At 41.4% G+C, this 20,015-nt stretch overlaps 1 long non-coding RNA gene across 1 annotated transcript in view; it reads right to left on the bottom strand.

The window, feature by feature from the left end:
- The window catches only part of LOC147999750 (uncharacterized), a 54,946-nt gene extending 35,895 nt beyond the window's left edge, over positions 1–19,051 (bottom strand). The window contains exons 1-2 of the long non-coding RNA XR_015643127.1: positions 18,905–19,051; positions 6,825–6,921 (exon numbers count right to left, since the gene is read on the bottom strand). This is a non-coding gene — a long non-coding RNA (uncharacterized LOC147999750). The remainder of the gene's footprint in view (positions 1–6,824; positions 6,922–18,904) is intronic.
- Between the last annotated feature and the right edge of the window lie 964 nt (positions 19,052–20,015).

The raw sequence follows: 20,015 nt of genomic DNA, 5'->3' as shown, positions 1-20,015 counted from the left end.
AGAGTCTGCAGAAAAATATCCCTCCTGTCCTGTAAGGAGGGTCTGGCTCCAACTGAGAGAGTGAGGCCAGCACAGGAGGAGCTGCAGTGACAAGTGGATAAGAAAGAAGCAAAAGAAAGGTGGAGAGAGTGCATCATTTGATCTCTCACTTAAACCACTGCTTCCAATGAGTTTTCATCTTGAACCAGTTTGGCTTGCTTTTCTGTAACTTGCAACAGTCTTACGTTAAGCTCATCCTCTTTCACAGTTGGCTACGACTGCACCCCAGAATCCCAAGTGAGTGTGTAATTGAAAATGATCACTTAACTCAGCAAAACCTTAAAAAATGCCTCTAACCTTAAACTTAATGCCTTTAGGGACCAAGGTTTGCTGTGCTCGAATCTCTAATATGCCACTTCCTTGCTTGAGGACACCATACCCTAACCTGTCACCCATGCTTCCAATAAATAGCATGGTTTTATATGTCAGGTTGATGCTATATTGCAACAAGAGTATTGAAGACATGGTGGGAATAGGAGTTTTCTAGGTATTTAGTATGGGGTAGTATATCAATTCCCAATAGTCAGCCATTAATAATAAAATAGTATACATTCTAGTTCCCAGAGAAAAAACTGAAAAATGAATAGGGAAAGTAAATGAATAATTTAAAAATATTTGATTAGGCCAACAGGAAATAGGAAAGAATAGAGGAAGACAGAGAGACGCGGGAAAATGAATGACAAGGTAATAATAGATTTACTCTCAGTCTTCTCAATAATTATGCTAAAACCAAATAGGTGGGGCACTGAAAAGGCAATGACTTTTCAAAGCAGCTATAAATGAAGCTGTCTGTGGTCTGCAACATGTGTGCTTTACTCATAAAATAGTGTTAAAGGCACAATAGTTAGAAAAAACCTACCGTCTAAGTCATGTACATAAGGAAGCCAGCATGGCTGCACTCACATCAGACATGATCCCACAGAGCGCACTATCAGGGAGGAGGTTGAGCCTTTCTCCCTTTCTCCCAGAGCACACAGGAAGTTTAGGTATGTGTCAACTTAAAAGGAGTTCAAAACCAAGGAAGAAAAGCTTCTAGAAGTAAAGGAAGAATTGGGCAAATTTATAATTAGGGTTGGAAATCTTAAGCTCCCTCTCAGGAATTGATAGAGCACGTAGGCAAACAGACAGCAATGGTTAGAACAAATCATTATATAGAATATTCAAACACTATTAATCACCTTGACTTACACAATATTTACAGACCCTGTGAACCACTGCAGAGATAACATTCTTTTCAAGTGTGTGTGGCGGGGGCGTAACACCAGATACCCTCAGCTTCAAAATAAGTCCCAGTGCATTTCAAACGATTGAAACCATTCATCGCGGATTCCCCGGCTACAGTGAAATCGAATTAGAGCTCACTAGCCAACAATAACTGGAAGATCCCAGAGTATTTAGAACTAAGCAATGCATTTTTAAATAACACACGGAGTGAGAAAGACATTATAAAGGAAATTAGGAAACATTCCAAAGATGGTGAAAATGTAACTAAAGCAGTGGAGAATAGAATTCATGAGTTTAAATGTTTACATTAGCATTAAAAAGCTTAAAAATGAACAATCTGTTTCTACCTTAAGAGCCATAATGAGGGTCTGGGGAGGTGGATCAGGGTTAATCCTGAGATTCCCAAGAGAAAAATCAGTTTCCCGATTTTGAGCCAAATCTGAAGCAAGCTTCAATTAAGTACTTACCAGAAATATGGGCTCTGGTCAGGTCCAACCCTGAGTTTCCAGCAAGTGGTAATGCATGTTGTAGGGACTTTTAAAGGACAGAACTGTAAGGGCTGGAGAGATGGCTCAGTGGTTAAGAGCACTGACTGCTCTTCCAGAGGTCCTGAGTTCAAATCCCAGCACCCACATGGTGGCTCACAACCATCTGATATGAGATCTGATGCCCTCTTCTGGTGTGTCTGAAGACAGCTATGGTGTATTCATATATAATAAATAAATAAATCTTTAAAAAAAAAAAGCACAGAACCATAAAGCCACCATATTTCCTCTGTGACATTGTTATTTTCCAAGAACTACAACTCCCAGCATTCCAGGAAGTTACCTGGTTTGGGGGCAAGTGGGGCTTACTGATTCACTTTGACTCTAACATCCATCAGTGGTGAGAAGTATGAAGAAACATGAGGAAGACTCAGAGACATGAAAACCTGAATTCTATGCCCAGAGCCCACATAAAATTTAGGAGTGGTGGAGTGATTGTAATTCTCGTTTAGGGCAGGAGGGAATAGATGAATCAACGGAAATCACTGGCCAGCCAAAATAGCTTAGTTGACAAGCTTTGAGCCAATGAGAACCGTGTCTCAATAAATGAGGTGGGCAGCCTCTGATGATAGCTCTGGCCTCCACGAGCACACATGTTCTTGCACATGCGCACCGTATACTTCCAAGTACCATGAGGTATGATGTCATAAGCTTGTAATCCTAGCAGGAAGAGCTCAAGACCAGAGGGAGCTACATAGCAAGACTTTGTTCCAAAGGCAGAGCAAAATAGAATCAACAAAACCTTTTAAAAAATCAGCAAACCAGAAGGTAAATAAATAGATTTAAAAAATGTTATGCTAATATTCTGAGTCCTCAGGAAACAGAGACAAGATCAGGAGTTCAAATCCAGTCTTGGCTTTAATAAAGGAACACAAAGCTAGCCTGGGCTGCCCAAAATCCTATCTCAAAGTCAAACAGCAAGCAAGTTATTAAAGGAAGCCAAAATGAGATGAGTAAGATTCAATGATATGCGTGACAGCATGCTAGTGCCTGTAAGGAAATCAGAGTACAACTTAAGGGAGTTAGTTCTCTACCTGTGGGGTTAGAAGTCAGGTCATCTGGCTTGGTGGCAAATGCCTTTATCTTCTGAGCCATCCTCCACCCTCTTGAGGTTATCTTCTAGACAGATGACATACAGCCATGCAATCATCATTGCCAACTACAACACAGAATAATTCCTCTCAGAACTCCTGCAGAGTTCTCTTGTAGCTCGCAAAAGGAAATAGCATCTTTGTTAATGTGGCCCTGATCTGGTGCTTTCAGGATTCATTAAAAAAACAAAAAAAACAAACAAAAAAAAAACAGGATTCTGTTATATGGTGTGCTAGTGTTTTGTTGTTTGTTGACGTTTTTCTTTTGGTCAACTTGACACAAACTAGAGTCACCTGACAAGAAAAAGTGTTGATTGAGGAATTGCTTCTCTCTGCGTGGCCTATGAACACAGCCAAGGGATATTTTCTTAATTAATGATTGAAATGAGTAGGCCCAGCCTGTTGTGGGTAGTGTCACCCTATGCAGGTAGTTCTGGGCTACCTAAGAAAGCAATCTAATCAAATGATGGGGAGCAAGAGGATAAAGTGATATTCCTCCATGACTGCTGCTTCTGCCCCTGCCTTTGAGTTCCTGCCTTTGGCTTCCCTCTATGACAGACTGGAATCTGTAAGTGAAATGAACCCTTACCTCCAACTAGTTGAACTAGGTCAGTGTTTTATCACACTAGTAGAGAAGCAAACTGGGGCGATAGATGTCCAACATTTATTCATCCGGTCACTAGCTGGCAAACACTAGTCTTATGACCTTATGAGAAATATGCTATGAACATTTTCATACAGGCTTTCATTTCAGTACCTCATTCATTTCTATTGCCTTGTCTTGTCTAAAATGTCTTTAAAACCTTGAACAAAGTAACTCTATTATTTCTCAATATAATGGTCTGTCAAAAATGTTGTCTTACATGGATAAATATTTTATTATGTTAATGACAAATAAGTTATATTTTTAAGTTAGACATGGTTACATAAGGCCATTTTTACACAAATGCACAAATATACCTTGAATATATTCTCCCACAGTACTCTGGAAAAAGACATATGTATATATATGTCTCTGTTTCCTGAGGAGAAAACAAATATTTATTGAAGTGACTTATAGACTCTGGTCTGGTTAATCCAACAGTGGCTGTCTCTTAATGGAAAGGCCCAAATCTAGTAATCATTCAGTCCACAAGGCTGGTGTCTCCGCTGGTCTTCAGTCTACATTGAAGTCCTGAAGAAGTAGGTCCAAATACCAGAAAAGCATGTCTCAGCTACAGGATAGATGAACTTGACAGTAAGAGTGAGGACTATCAGGCAAAAAAGCAAAAGTTTTCCTTTTCCATGTCCTTTTATGTGGGCTGCCACCAGATAGTGTGGCCCAGATTTAGGGTGAATCTCCCACCTCAAATGATCCATTCAAGAAATTCCTCACAAGCATGCCCAGCCGTTTGGGTTTTAGTTGATTCCAGATGCAGTCAAGTTGACAACCAAGGTTGGCATCACACAGGCATTCACATCCTGGACCTGTTCTGATTTTCTTTTGGCTTAAGTACCCAGGAATGGTATTGTTAGATTGCACAGTAAGTCTATATTAAGCTTTATAAGAGGTGGACACTCTTCCAAAACGGGGGAGACAATTTGCATCCCCATCAGTGATATCCCCCAGTCCCAGCTGAGATTAGTCCTTGCTACTATTTGAAATTGTCAGTTCATAAAACTGTTATGGTAGTATGTAATTGCATCTTATGGGGTTTTTGTATTTCCTAATGAATACTGATGTTGAGTTTTTCAAATTGTCATATTTATCAAAACAAAGGGCTTATTTTTTGAAAATCTTAACAAAACTGATAAAAGATTAGAAAGACCATCAAATAAGAAAGGGTATATAAATCACCAATATCAAGGATGAAAGATAATATAGCATTATATTAAAATGAAAATGAGAAAATACACAACTCTGTGCCAATGATAACTGATGTCTTGTATTAACTGGACAAATTCTTCTAAAATGTAGCTTATACAAACTGACATGGGGAAATAGAAAGTGAGGAAGTAATCTAGGTAGGGTAACTCAAGCCTGTGGGCCAGCATTTGAGAGGTAGAGGCAAGAGGCTCAGGAGTCCAAGGTCATCCTTGACTACATAGGGAGTTTGGGTCTGACCTGTGCTGTCTGAGATGTAACTTCCTGAAGGAAATGTGATTACAAGTCTAGAAAAGCAAGTCATCTGGGAAGGAAAAATTCTTACAGGTAGATTTCTGGGATAAAGAGGTATGTACTGGCGATCAGAACAGTCGAGTTGGAGGTTACCCATTTTTATATCCCCAAGCAGGTAAATGGGAGTGTCTGTTTCCCAACAGCCTAACCATGGAATTGGTTATGGGGCACTTTTGTTTTTCCCAGGACAATATGAAAAAAAAAGACAACTCAGTGTAGCTCTTCCTCAGTGAAGCTGAGACTCATGTTTCCATGTGGTTGACTGCCCTCTCATGCCCACTTCTGTTGAGCTTTCGATCCTTTTCTTATCAGCATCAGTCATCCTCACACACCAGAGAAGTAAACACGTTCTAATAGGAATCAATGACTAGGATGCTTTCTGGAGTGTTGTTTATACTTATCTCTTTGCTGTGCTAAGTTGCTGGAAGTTTTAGATTTTATTATTCTTTCATGCACTCTAGATTTTGAGGCATTTCTGTTTTGTTGTTTTTATTGCTTGTTTTTGTTTTGAGTTGGATACAAAACTGTACGCTAGATCACATTTCAAAAAGATGGACCATTTCCACTCAAAATCTGAACTCTTAGGAGTACTGAGAGACAGGTTGTCGATCTGAATTGAGCCCGATTTAACTGACACATTTTGAATGCTTGGGAAAGCTCTGGACCCCATCTCAAAAGATAATTAGCCAGTCTCTCCTGAGAGCTACTCCCTGTACCATGGACACTGGGGACCTGAACTCAGGTCTGCTGGGTTGTGTGGCAAGCTATACTGAATGAGTCATTTCCCTGCTCTGTCCCTTTTATTTTCTAGTCAAAATAATATTTATAATCTGATAGTTGCCCAGAGTATTTCTTAGCTTTCTGTTATAATGCCACCACCCACCCCGCGGATTGTTCAAGAAGTTCAAATGAGACTATGCCTTATTTTAAGAAGCACAGACAGACAGATCCACCCACAGCCCTGCTCAGTGAAGATAGTAGGTAGACGGTATGGGGGAAGGAGAGTATGACTCTTTTTAGCACTCAAAATAATTGACATGGATTGAGACGCGAAGAGACAGACTTTTGTCCTTTTGGTGTAACTGGGGTATATATATATATATATATATATATATATATACCAGTCGGAAAGCCCAGTGTGACATCATCATGTGATCCCAAGTTCCACCTTTTTCTATATGTAAGAAGGACAATAATGTGGCAATAGCCAGAAAACCCTCCAGAGAATTCAAGAATTGGGCACATTGTCTGGGGCTCCCATCCTGGCTCCCGTCCAGAAGAAATTTGATACTAACAACAGAAAAAGAAATAATGTAAAAGTCATACAAGCCTGGAGTGAAAGTTGGCTGATGCAATCTTCCCTCTCTTGTAAGTGAAAAGGAGAAAAGAAGGCCGGCAGTAGCAGGAGTCAAAAGGGTTCTGAGGTCTTAAAGTACGTTTAGATGAAAGCATCAGGATGGTCTGTGCTGCCCCGAGCACACTCTCCCTGGTCCGCTCACTGGTCCTGCCCATTTGGTGCACACGCTCCACACTGAATGAACCCTCCAACCTGCCTTACCCTCTCCCACTCTTCAGCATCCCCATCTCACTGACACAGGACCTTGTCACAGTCCCCCAGACTGTGCTCCCCACGATCCCATCCTACACATGCCTTCCAACAGGCATCTGTGGGATTGTGAGCTGTGTCCCGTCCCTTCTCCTGTGCAGGGCTCTAAGCTCCACAAGGCAGAGAGTGTCTCTCTTATTCCTTACTGCGCATGTTCCTACCTGCTGAAGCTTAGGGAGTGATTCTGGGATGACTTCATTGGAAGAGGCCTCGTCTCTACTGAGGGCATATGCTTGAGGAAAAGATTAAAGCACGGGCCTGAATGAAGAAAGAGTAGATTGTCATTGCTGAGTCCTAAGAGACACTGTAAGTCTTCGAGTAAAACTGATGCTCAACTAAGTCCAAAACTCAAAGCAGGAACACTTATCTTCTTCCCAATGGGTATCTTGGGATGCTTGGGGACAAAAATGGTAAATTCTTCGTTATCCATATGTATTCCCACAACCAAGAGCAAAGAGAAGTCTGGATGACGTGGCATATAAGTAGAATTGTCTTAAAGCAGATAGAGCTCAAAGTCTTGGAAGGGAACCTCTAAAGTAAAGGTTTGCATTAACCTCATTTAGTATTTCTTACAGTTTATAAGAATTTGTTTACATCTTGTCCATACCCATCTATTTGACCCTAACTTCACAGCCTGCAAAACATAACTGTCTCGTTTCAGTTCGATCTAAAAACAGAAGAACCCTGGGCAATATTTTATTGTGATACTACAATTATTTTTAAATGCTCATTTTTTTCATTTATGATGCTATATATTCTTTTCTCACTGGAAGTGGGAGAAGTGCTTTTGAAAGAACACCATATTCAAATAATGAAGTAAGGCCTGTCTCTTGCCTCAGTGACTCTACAACTTGTATATGTGATTTAGACATCTTGCCTGTTCAAAGGCCTAGTTCTTATACTTTTGTAGTATAAATAAATTATACACACACATGCACACACACACACACACACACACACACACACACACACACGAAGAAGAGTTTCTATATTGTAATGACAGAGTATAGCATTTCATGGGCCAAGTAATTCTTTGTTGAGGACAGTCCTGTCCATGGGAGGGTGTGAGCAGCATCCTCCATTCCTCCCACCCCACCCTGTCTCTACTCACCACAGTCAATAGCAGCCACCCAACCCATTTATAACCACACAGAAAATGAGACCAGGCATTATCAAATATCTCTGATGCCCATGGATTTAGAAGAAGGTGAAAGGCAATAGCCAATCACTTTCCCTCACAACTTCAGGAAAGGCACCCCTCAGCAAAGTAAAGCTTGTCATCTTCTTGGTCACTTCTTGGTCCACTTACCTGTGTGGTATCAGTACACCCTTGTGGATGGATAGAGAGAAACCATGAGGTACTGGTGATAACATGGGACAGAAACTGTCTTTCTGAAGTTCCCACAGGATCCCTTCCCACACAGAGGAGTGTACAATGAGCCAGAAGTCTGATCATCAGGCTGTCCCTCTTACCACTGTGACCCATCATGGCTCTAAAGTTTCTCAACCACATAGTAGGGATATAATACTTGACTTTTAGGTTAATGATTAATTGGAAAAAATAAATCAAAACTTTGTTTCTCATACATGACACAATCAAGCCACTTTTTGATGTGTTGCTTTTTTCCTGATGAAATGGATTTGTCCTTAAAGAAGGGAAGAAAAGCATAATGGAGCACATTTGAAGGGTTTGTCTTTAAATTCTAACCAGCCAGAGCTTAAAGCAATTTTCTCCACTTACCAGCCATGAAGTGGATGTGACAAAGGAGCACATAACCCCTGTGTTCTGGTTTCTTCATCAATAAAATAAGAGAAGTAGGGAATTGTGAGAATTCAATTACAGACTATATGCAAGGCACTTGTACAGAGCACAGCCTGGGCTTAGTATCTATAATCATCTGTTGCTGCTGTTACCATTGTTACTCAATAGAGAAAACTCCATGTACTGTGAGGCGACTGAAAGAGACGTCAGAGCCTTTAATGTCTCTAACCCTATCTTTAATAGAATTGCTACTTCTATTGCTTTGTTCAGAGACAACAGAAGCATGGACAAGTGTTTTAAAATATTGCCCTTTTATCCAAACCTCGGTGGCAAGGGTTCTGCTGCATTCATACCCATAGTCAAAGCACCCAGCACAAGGCATGGCTAACCGGGATGGTCAATCCCATGCTTGATGGGCAGAATGACTGAGAATCACAATGGAGCAGCTCTAGACTCTGCAGGAAGGAGCAGAGGGAACCTGAATCAGGCACAGTGACAGAGCTCAGAGAGCCCACAAAACCGCTGCAAAGATCCAAGAAAGACTCATGAGAAACAGGCCCAGAAAACTCTACCCATCTTTTTGGTCCTTCATAATTTTTCCATATTTATAGAGCAATTAATTAACTCTCAGCTTTAAGAAAACCAACATTGTAAGAATGATAGTAAAATGGCAGCTGACACAGTTTAGTTTGGGAGAGGTGGAAGGAGCCAACAGGAAATGTGGAAAATAGAATGCCACCATCAATGCCACATCGATCCAGGGTGACTACAGTGAGACACATTCTGCAAAGTGCTGTGAGACTCCCAACTCAGTTGGAGGAGAAATGGCTTCCTTTCTTTGTTTTGATTTTATGGCAAGTCTTGTTATGAATCCAGGGCTGGCCTCAAAATCACTATCATCATGCCTCAGCCTCCCCAGTGATGAGACTGAAGCACATGCCTCCTTCATTGGTTTGAGAACTTATTTCTGCCTGTGAGATACTCAGAAGCAATGGAGGATGGCAGATTGTCACAAAGAGGATGAACTTGGTAAAGAACAGTCCCAGGAGCCTCAGATATCAGATTCCCTAGGTCTCTGAGGACCTGTCTATTTAGGTATATGACAGTGTAGATGGCATCATCATACAACTAGGCAATGATCACCATAACTACTCGACAAAGAAGGTATAATGGGTTGAGGGGTGGAACAGCCAGAGAAGTTCCTGCTTTGCAAGCACAAGTACCTGATTTCTATCCCCAGAACTCACATAAAAGGTGATGCATGTGAGGGGGTTTGTTACCCCGTCTCTGGAGAAGATGAGAAATGTAGATCCCACTAGCCTACTTGGCAAACTCTAGGCAGTGAGGTATGCTCGCTTTCTCTCTCTCTCTCTCTCTCTCTCTCTCTCTCTCTCTCTCTCTCTCGCTCTCTTTCTCTCTCTCTTTTTCTCTCTCTCTCCATCCATCCACCCCCCACCCATCCATCATCCATCCATCCATCCATCTATCCTATCTATCTATCTATCTATCTATCTATCTATCTATCTATCTATCTGTGTGTGTATGTGTGAATTGTCTGTCTTTTTCTCTCTCACACACACACAAACATAATGTCTCTCTCTCATACACACACACACACACACTATCTCTCTCTGTATGTGTCTTTGTTTCTCTCATACAAATACACTCTTTCTCTATGTCTCTTCATGTGTTTCTCTCTCTCTCTCTCTCACACACACACACAAACATACACACTCAGAGAGAGAGAGAGAGACAGAGAGAGAGACAGACAGAGAGAGAGACTTTTTTCAAAATCTCAACTGAAGTCTTCAGATTGAGAAAACCTAGCTTTCATGTTCCTTCAGCACCAGAAGATAGATTGCCCCTCCCAGGTTATTCCAAGTGTTTTGTTACTGCAAGAAGAAGCAAAGGGACTGACATCATTCTGCATCAGTCAAGGCCTAACCCTTCAGAGAGCATCTCTAAAGGACTTGTTAACTATCTGGAAGTGCTTCTAGCCTCTAGGTATCTATCGTCTTGTCTGGCCTTTGGAACCATTGTGTGTGATCCAAGAGTGGTCCAAATTACAGTACATTCAACTTTTCTTCCTTTAATTTACTGTTAGAGAGAGACTGAAGAATCTGGAAAATTCAGAGAAAGAGATGGAATAAATGTAAGACTGAAGGGAAAAGCCAAAGGAGCTAAAGGAAGATTGAAAAAGGAAATCTTTAAAAATTTGGAGAACGTTAGCGTCATTAACAATAAATGTAAAACAAAATTCCTAAGTGTGTGTTATTTACTTCTCCAGTGGACAATAGCTGAGGAATTTTTAATAAAAGGCCTGGAACATTTTACACACATGGATATGCATGGTTTTGTGGCTTTTATCATATGGATTTCGGAGTTTTCTATTTCCCTCTTGGCATACTTATAAAAACAAGTATAAATTGTACTCTCTTTTAATAATCTTCATGGTACAGTATTACATAATAGATTCAATTCTTTGTTTCCCACCCTATACTTATTTACCACAGAATACCATTGCCTTTATATTAGTCTTCCCTCCGGAGGGAAAGCAGGTCTAAAATACAAAGCTAGCCCTTTCTGCAGACATCCTGTAATTAGCTGGGCTTTTCATCCCTTCATGGTGCGATCCCTCTGCAGAAACATTAAAGTTTTCTTTTCTCCACAGTATTTTTGCCAAATGTTTCCTCCAAAAAACTGTGAAGTTTTTCATGCACTTCTGGCACAGATGACTTCATCCGTAATGACGGTTAAACACCCCTCCCCCTTAATTAAGCTGGTTAATTCCCCGCCAGCTTCTTCATGAGGAGCACCTATTGTCTTTATGTCCACTCAGTCATATGTGGCCTCAGGAAGATTCATGTTTTGTTTCTCTTCACACTCACTACATATCTTCTACCTAATAAACTCGAAATAAATGCAGTAAATGCCTCAGCAGAGAAAACTCAGTCACAGCCAGAGTCACATGGAGCATTCTTGCTATGTCTCCATTTTATTTGTTTTACACTTATGTATGATTCAGGGATTATTCTATGGCTCAATGTTGACCACGTAATGATCAATTTTGATAAGCACAAGCAGCCAAGCATTTGCCTTTATATTTTGGAATCCCAGTGTTTGAGATTTGCTGCAAAGTATTTTCATGGTTTATTAAAAAAAAAAAGATTTTCTTTTAAAATCTCACATAACTTTCTGTCCGCCCAGATTTTGTATGCCTAAGAATTAAAACAAAAGAAAAACTGAGAGGAAAGAATTTGCCTTAACCTTATCTATGGCCAAACAGCTGAGAACAACACCCCCCCCATACACACACATACACACAAACACAAACACAAACACAAACAACACATATCAATTCTGGCTCCTTCATCTATTGGTTACAGATGATCCTCCATTCTTGTGAAAACTCAAGACAACACCAGAACTTGAGTCAAGGTAGATAGCTCAGTGGGTAAAGCATTTTCTGCACAATCATAAGAACCTAGTTCATATCCCTAGAACTCATTAAAAAAGCAGATTTAGCAATGCACATTTCTATTTCTCTAGTGCTATGGGAAGGGGTTAAGACTGACAGATCCCTGGGGATTGGTGGCCATGCAGTATATCCAAAACAGGAAGCTTCAGATAGAATGAGTTTCTGTCTCAAAAAATAGGTGGAAGGACTGGGAAGACAGTCACGTATGTGTGGTAGTTTGAATGAGAACAGCCCTCCATAGGCTCATATGTTTGAATATTTGAGTCCAACTTGGTGGAACTGTTTGGGAAGGATTAAGAGGTGTGGTCTTGTTGGAGGAGGTGTGTCAGTGGGATGGACTTTGAGGTTTCAAAAGACTCATGTCATTCCCAGTGTACTTTCTGCCTTCTACTTGTGAATCAAGATATGAACTCTTAGCTGTTCCAGCAGATATCCTTTGTTCTGCCATCATTGACCCTAACTCTCTGAAACTGTAAACCAAATAAACACTAAGTTGCCTTAGTCATGGTGTTTTGCCAGAGCAATAGAAAACACCTAGTTTGGTAGGCAAGAATTCAAGGGCAATGGCATGACTTCAAATTCCCTACATAAGAAAGTTGGGTGTGGCCATGCTCACCTGTAACCCTACTGCTGTAAAGAGTGGAGATGTAAAGAATGATAGAGCATGACACCCTATTTCTTCTTCTGATCACCACATTCTTAAGGCATGTGTATACACATGAACACTAAACTAACTAGTCTTATGTCAACTTGACACAAGCTAAAGTTATCAGAGAGGAGGGAACTTTAATTGAGAAAAGGCCTCTATAAGATTGGGCTGTAGGCAAGCCTATAGGGCATTTTCTTAATTAACTATTAATGGGGGGAGGGTCCAAGTCATTGTGAGTGACCACCTAGGTTGGTGGTCCTAGGTTCTATAAGAAAGCAGGATGAACAAGCCATGATAAGAAAGCCAGTAAAAAGCATCCCTCCATGGCCTCTGCATCAGCTCCTGCCTCAGGGTTCCTACTCTCCTTGAGTTCCTGACTTCCTATGATGGTGAACTGTAATGTGAAAATATAAGCTAAATAAACCCTTTCCTCCCCAGCTTGCTTTGGTCATAGTATTTCATCACATTAGCAATCGTAACTATGCCATACATATACACAACAACTCTAATAACGAGAGTATTCCATGTAAATCTGCAATTAATAATTTGAAGTAATTGAGGAAGATGTTCCAACATCAACCTCATCTCTAATGCATGCACATGGGCAAACATGTATACTTACTTATACATATACATATGCATCATATACATATACATCATACACACACACATATATATACACACATACACATGCACATACACACACACACACAACAGTAACAATAATGATCACATTTTATTGGTAACAGGCTAGAAGTCACTGACAGTGACAATGAGGCCTCTGTATGCTTCCACCAAGTTGCCAGATAATGCTCTTTCTCCAACTAGTTCATTGGGTTGGACTGGCTTAATAAATGTGGAGTATAAAGTGGGTGTGAATTCCCACCATAAGCATGGCATTATTACCAGACATGAGTTTAAATCTTAACTTTACCTCTTATATCTTAACTTTACCTGTTATAAACTATGATCCTGGGCAAGTTACTAGATTTCTCTAAACCTTAATTTGCTCAATTTAAAAACAGGACCATCTCATTAGTTATGAGAATGAGGAGCTAGGACCAGGAGTGTGTATAGCGTTTGACTTGACCAATAGCAGCTGTATCACTCACTTCTCCTATTGCTGTGACAAAACACCTCACAGAAGCAATTTAAGAAGGGAAGGGTTTATGTTGACTGACAGTTCAAAAGGAAAAAGATCCATCATGGCTGGGAAGGCACAGTGGCAGGAGTGTGAATCTACCGTTCACAGGAAGTCCTGAGGAAGGAGTGAGCAGCAAATGCTCATGCCCAGCTTACTTTCCCCTCTTCTTGCAGTCCAGATGGCAGCCCGCTGAATGGTGCCTCTGCATTTAGAGTGGCTCTGTACTACAATTAACTTGATCTACAGACATGCCCAGAGCTTGTTTCTGTGTTGGTTCTAGCTCCTGTCAAGTTGACAAGCTAGCACCACAGCAGCCTTACATAGGACAAAATGTGTTACGTCTGGTGAAAACCACCAGGCTTAGTGACCACCTGACTTGGGGGATCAGGGGCACATGGAAGTGACATGTCACAGATGAGGCTTCAAACTTAAGTTACTAGACACATCTACTGCTCTCCAATATCCTTCTGACCTCCTCTTCCTAAACACCAGAGATACTACATTTCCTACCCAACATCAGAGAGATTGACACAAAGGTGAAACTCAGGAGACCCTAGGCAGAAGTACAAGAAGCCATTTGTCCTTAAAAAAATCACCCAGTAGTTAGAGGTTCTGTTGAGTACTAGAGTGCTTATCTAGTACACAAGTCCTGGGCTCAAACCCCACTATCAGGGGGCAAAGACCTATCACCCCAGGGACAACCCTACAACTCTAGGACACACAGGGTGAAAGCCCCATAGCATTTGATATTCTGAGTATAAACTTATTTTGGCTCACCCTGATCTCAACCTCAAGTGAGGCCATGTGACAAGGTCTGTCTGGTGAGCTCCAGCTATCAGGAAACAGCAGAGCCAGGACTTTATCTCTGTGCTCGAGATCTCTGCTACAGAAATCAAGGCACCTGGATGGGAGGGATCGGTGCACTGTGAGACTGGGATCTCTTCAAATCTTCCTGGATATATCATATGATTAAGGCAGAGAAATATGTTGTATAGACACTGACTGCCTCTATACAATCACCTAACCTGCTCCCTCTCATCGCTGTTGCTATTGCTGTTCTAGTATTATACACATCAAAATCAATCACTACCTCTCTGTTGACCCAGCAGGGCTGATGTAAAAGCTGAGCGGCAACCTGATTGGTTCTGAGTGGGAGCTTGCTCCCTGAAGCTTTGTGCAGATAGAGATTATCTTCCTGTCCCTAGAGCCTAGTCCACTGTCTGGATATATACTATGGGTATTTAATGGATTTTGTGGATTAAGCACAAGTGTCTGGTCTACAAGTTATAAGAATTTTTCTGCAAAGTAAGAACTATAAGGCAACATAGAGCCAAGAAAAAATAGCTTCTCTTTTCTCCTGTGTCTGTCTGAATCTCTCAGTCTTTCAGTGCCTACATCAGCTGGGTTGTCATGGTTACCTCTCATCATCTTTGGAATATTATTAGATGCTGACCCACATTGTATCAAAACTGTACATAGACCTTGATGTGTGTTTGTCTCCCCTACCATTCCAACTGTTGTTCTCTTTTCTGGCCTGCCACCTTCATCATTCTACTGTATTTAAATTTATAAAAGACTTAACAGCATCGCTATTCACCAGAGTGAACTCATTCTGCATTGTACTAACTCAGTGGGACTTCAAAGGAACTGAACTCAAACTGAGAATAAATTAGAAAGTTCTTTTCTCAATGCACATGAGATTATAATTTTTTTAAAGACCAATATCTCGCCATATAGACTAAACTGATTTCAAATTCACAGAGATCAACCTGCCCGTACCTCCTGAGCCCTGGGTTTAAAGATGTGCACCACCACGCCTGGCTACACTTTAACTATGTGGGTATGGGTAGTGTGCAGGCTTGGCCTCTGCATTCTGAAAACTTCTTCCACTCTGCTCAGCTTTCATTATGATCTTCATTAGTCTGGAGAGTGATTGCTCTCACCCTGTTAGATTTTCTGCTAGAAGCTCAGCAGAACCCTATGAAAGAGGTCTTGTGATCAGATCTCTTTTACAGATAAGAGCAGAGAGATGCAGTTCAGAGGGATGCAGAAGTTATGCAAGGACACTCAGGTTAAAAACCTAAGCTAAGACGCAGCCCAGCTTCAGCTTGACTGTAAATCCTGTGTGCTTCCTTTCCTGTGGTGTCATGAGGGAGAGGTGGGGGTAATCTCAAAGGCGGCCCAATCTCTTCCAGTTGCAAAGAAGACGCTCAAATAAAGGCAGTGTTGTGTTACCAGTGGTCTGAGCAGTTCAGGACGTGGGAGAAAAAGAGGAAAGTTGGTAAGACAGTCTGATGAAATCTGGATTGCATAAAGCCTTTACTCTGAAAAAATACCTCCCAAGACAGACAGGAAGAATGAACCCAAGTGTTCTACAGCACGAGATTGTGACTATAGGTTAAAGAAGTCTGCTAATACACTAATCATCCCGATCACATTGAAGGATTAAACAATCATGTCAAACGTCATAGAGATGTGCAATCATCATCTCTCAGTTTCCAAGGGAGAGAGTTTTAAAACAATCCCCAGTTTCTTTACAGCCTAGAAATTTCAGATAACTGAAATACATTTTAGTATTACAGAATACACTACTTGGCAAGATGGCTTACTGAGAAAAATGTGATTTGTTTTTTTGTTGTTGTTGTTTTGTTTTGTTTTTTTTTTTTTTTTTTTTTTTGGAGCTGGGGACCGAACCCAGGACCTTGTGCTTGCTAGGCAAGCGCTCTACCACTGAGCCAAATCCCCAACCCCGAGAAAAATGTTTTAAAAGTCATTTTTAAATGTGCATGATAAGACTAGAAGTTAAAGAAAAGGACATGTAATTTTTCAGGCTAGTTTGAAGCACCATACTTTGCTATAAATAATAAATTTTCATTCAAAAATTCCCTTTTGAGTCCTTTTTATCCCAGCACTTGGCACATCTCAAGTTCAAAGCCATCCTGGGCTACATTATAAGACCCTGTTTCCTACAGGGATGGGAGGAGAGAGAGAGAAGGAAGGAGGAAGTGGAAAGGCAGAAGATTGTTGAGCTTAAGAACCTTTGTTGGCCATGTCCCCCCTCTGTTATGAATTACCTAAGCACACTTTTGTAGATCTCCTAGCAAAGTATGTTATGTATATGTGTGTATACATACATACATACATACATACATACATACATACATACAGCATTTGAAATGGTATTCTGCAAGTTATGCAATGTTGAATTTTTAAAAATTTCATTGGTTATCAATATTTCCCAATTTAGAGAGATAGTTTCGATATTCTAATAATTGGAAGGAATTCGGACGTCATAACTTGTTTCACAAATTCATTTCATGCAGTGAGAAGGCAAGGAACTCATGAGGCAATCTGCAGAAAACTTGCTCTTTGATTCTGGCCGTCATTAAGTAATAGCCATGTGCTGATTTGGCTGCTTTCCATGCAAGGCCTAAAAGCACCGTATCAGTGCTCACATCAGGTTGCAATGCCCGACTGGTCAGAATGGTGTTAATGCCAGCCCATAAAACTACTCCCTGTTGAAATGTCAAGTGACTTACTGCTGAATGGAAGAACAGGAGAAGAAAGAAAGCTGGAAAGGACATAGGAGAAGGGAGGAAGCAATAGGGGTAGGGGAGGGATTTGTAAGGATGGGCTGGAAGAGGGCAACCATGATCAGCATGTAAAGGGAACAACAAAAATAAATTATTGGAAGAAAACTTATGATGAGAAAAGAAAAGGAAAGAATAAAATTTTAAAAAGGGAAAAAGCCAAAAAGAAAAAGAAAGATGTGGGTAAATGCATGGTTAAAATAAAAGAAGAAGAAAAAAACCAACAACTAGGTATCATAAAAGATAATTTCTAAATAAATGAAGACCATTAACAGATGAACAGGTCACACACACTCAGCAGAGTGTTACTTAGCCATTACAAGAACGAAACTGTGGCATTACAGGAAAATGGTTAGAACCAGAAATGTTGTCACATGAAAAAGGCTATATTCAAAGGGTCAAACCCTTCATGTCTTCTTTCATATGCAGAATCTATATGTAAACACAAATATTCATAAGGACATGAATGTATAAGGAGAATTATATGTGCTAGCAGTGGCTTCCTATGGAAATAAAGCAAGCGATCGATAGTAATTTATAACAGGAAACACATCCCAAAGGAAGTTAGGGTAACTTCAGCACAGGCCAACATCCTCAGCAGTTCTGATGGCATTTCCATGATACTGTTTACCTGGCCTGCCTGGGCCACAGAGGCAAAGGAGATGGCAGGTCTTCACAGACGACCGTTCCCATCACTGAGTGGTGTAAGGATGTGTTTGAGAAAGAAAGCCAGTGTGAGTTATCTAAAGGCAAAAGGGAGATTCTCCAAACCTGGAAACCATGATGCTTCTGCCAATGAACACCCTGAGCACAGCAAAGTCCATTTTGCCTGGTTTAATGTGCTCCTTCAGCCAGGAGGGAGGACTAAGCCTGGGCTCAGATTTCCTCTCAGCACCTTGATTCCACAATATCCTATAACAAGTAAAAAGCTTCTTGGCCCTAATTTACTGGTTATTTCTTATTTTCTATTTTTCTTTGGCAGTGGGGGCCTGGCTTCATTCTGTTCCTTTGTCCTGGATGACAGGACATCAGCATTATCAGCTCAGAGGTTTCGAATTAGTGCCAATGAGGCCAGAGCAAGTGGGCTCATCCATTCCTTCAATTCTACTCATTGAGCTACCCACAAGTCTGAACTGTTTTGGGTGTCGTATATACAATGACATGGATAAAAAGACCCTGCCCTTGAGGGTTTGGGCTCTAGCAGGAGTGGAGGGCAGAGAGAAAGGAGGTAAAATAACGTTGATAAAGCATTAACCTTTCAGGTATCGGTAAGTTCTGTGAAGAGAAGGAGGAGTAAGGGAGCACGAGTGCACAGGGCTAGAGGAGGAACCTTGCAGTGGGGTGGACAGGAATGTTATGTAGGACAGTGTCTGTGATGACACTGGGCTTGAGCAAAGATGTGGAGGTGATTGTAAGAGATAAAGTGATGGCTGAGAGAGTGTGAGGGCAAAGGGCCTGGGGACAGACTAGGCACAGACACAGAGTAAAGGGAGGAGGAGGGGGAAAGGGGAGAGGAAGGGGAGAGGAAAGGAAGAGGAGGGGGAAGGAAGGGGAGGGGAGGGGAGGAAAGGGGAGGGGAGGGGAGGAGGGAAGATGGGGAGAGGAAAGGGGTCCAGACCTTGTAGGGCCAGGTGAGCAGACATGAGGACTTTGGCTCTAAGTGAGAAGTACAAAGCCTTCTTTTACCCCAGGGTGAGTTTCAGGTCATCTCACTGACCACAGAGTGGAGCAGAGCACTTTCAAGGGTGTGGGTGGGAGCATGGCTGACACTGAAGAGTGTGTCAGTGGCCTAGGAAAGAGGCGATGATGATTGGCTGAGGTAATAGTAACAAAGGGGATGTGTCATAGTTCTGGATGTCATCCTGAAGTGGGAGATGACAGGATTCACTAATGTGTGAGATAAGAGCAACAGAGAAGAATCGGGGCAATCCTAAGTCTTATGGTCAAACAGTTGGAAGGATGCAGGGAGGATCCAGCATCTGACTTCCTGAAGTGAACTGGAGAAAGGCAGCATGAGAAACACAGCTGCATGTGTGTTAGAAGTGGAGATGAGCAAGTGGGGTAGCCTGAGTTGCCTGCTGGGATCTAGGAAGTGAAGAGTGTACAGTTGGGTACATGACTTTAAAGTTCAGAAGTGACAGTCAGGTTACTGATACGTATGTCAGATTTTGGTGTAGATATTGTATCTAAAAGCTATAGTTGGGGTGTTAACGGAAAAATGAAGTATCCCAAGGGTTAAGGGGCTCCCACACAGACACATGGGAGAGATAAGGGCCTAGAAAAGGAAACCTATAAGCCATAGCTACTTCTGGGATTCTAAACGTGACAGTCCTGGACCACCATAGCAGCATCTCTCCAGGAGACCGAAAAATGTAACTTATCTGACCTTGTTCCAGCCACACTGATGTGGAGGTCCAGGATGAGCCCTGTAGTGTTCTTTTGAACAAACTTGTTTTGTGATGCTGAAACAAGACGAAGTCTGAGACCCACTGGGCTTATGAGGCAGGAGACAGGCAAAGCATAAGAGAAGCCAGGGAAGCAGTGTTCTTAGGGGACTCAATCCACACTCTTCCTGTGGTGAGCAGGCTGGGGTGAGGCACATGAGCTTCCCCTTGGCTGAATATCCCATGGTGTTAACCAACCCAATGGAGGTTCTGCTAAAACCAGCTTGGATTGAAGATAAAGAGTGATGACTGGGTGACTTGTTTGTTTGTTTGTTTGTTTGTTTG

Source organism: Rattus norvegicus, chromosome 18 (assembly GCF_021556685.1).
Source record: "Rattus norvegicus strain SHRSP/BbbUtx chromosome 18, alternate assembly SHRSP_T2T, whole genome shotgun sequence".
Taxonomy (NCBI): domain Eukaryota; kingdom Metazoa; phylum Chordata; class Mammalia; order Rodentia; family Muridae; genus Rattus; species Rattus norvegicus.
The sequence above is the reverse complement of the archived record's forward strand: the minus strand, read 5'-3'. Positions and strand labels throughout refer to the sequence as shown.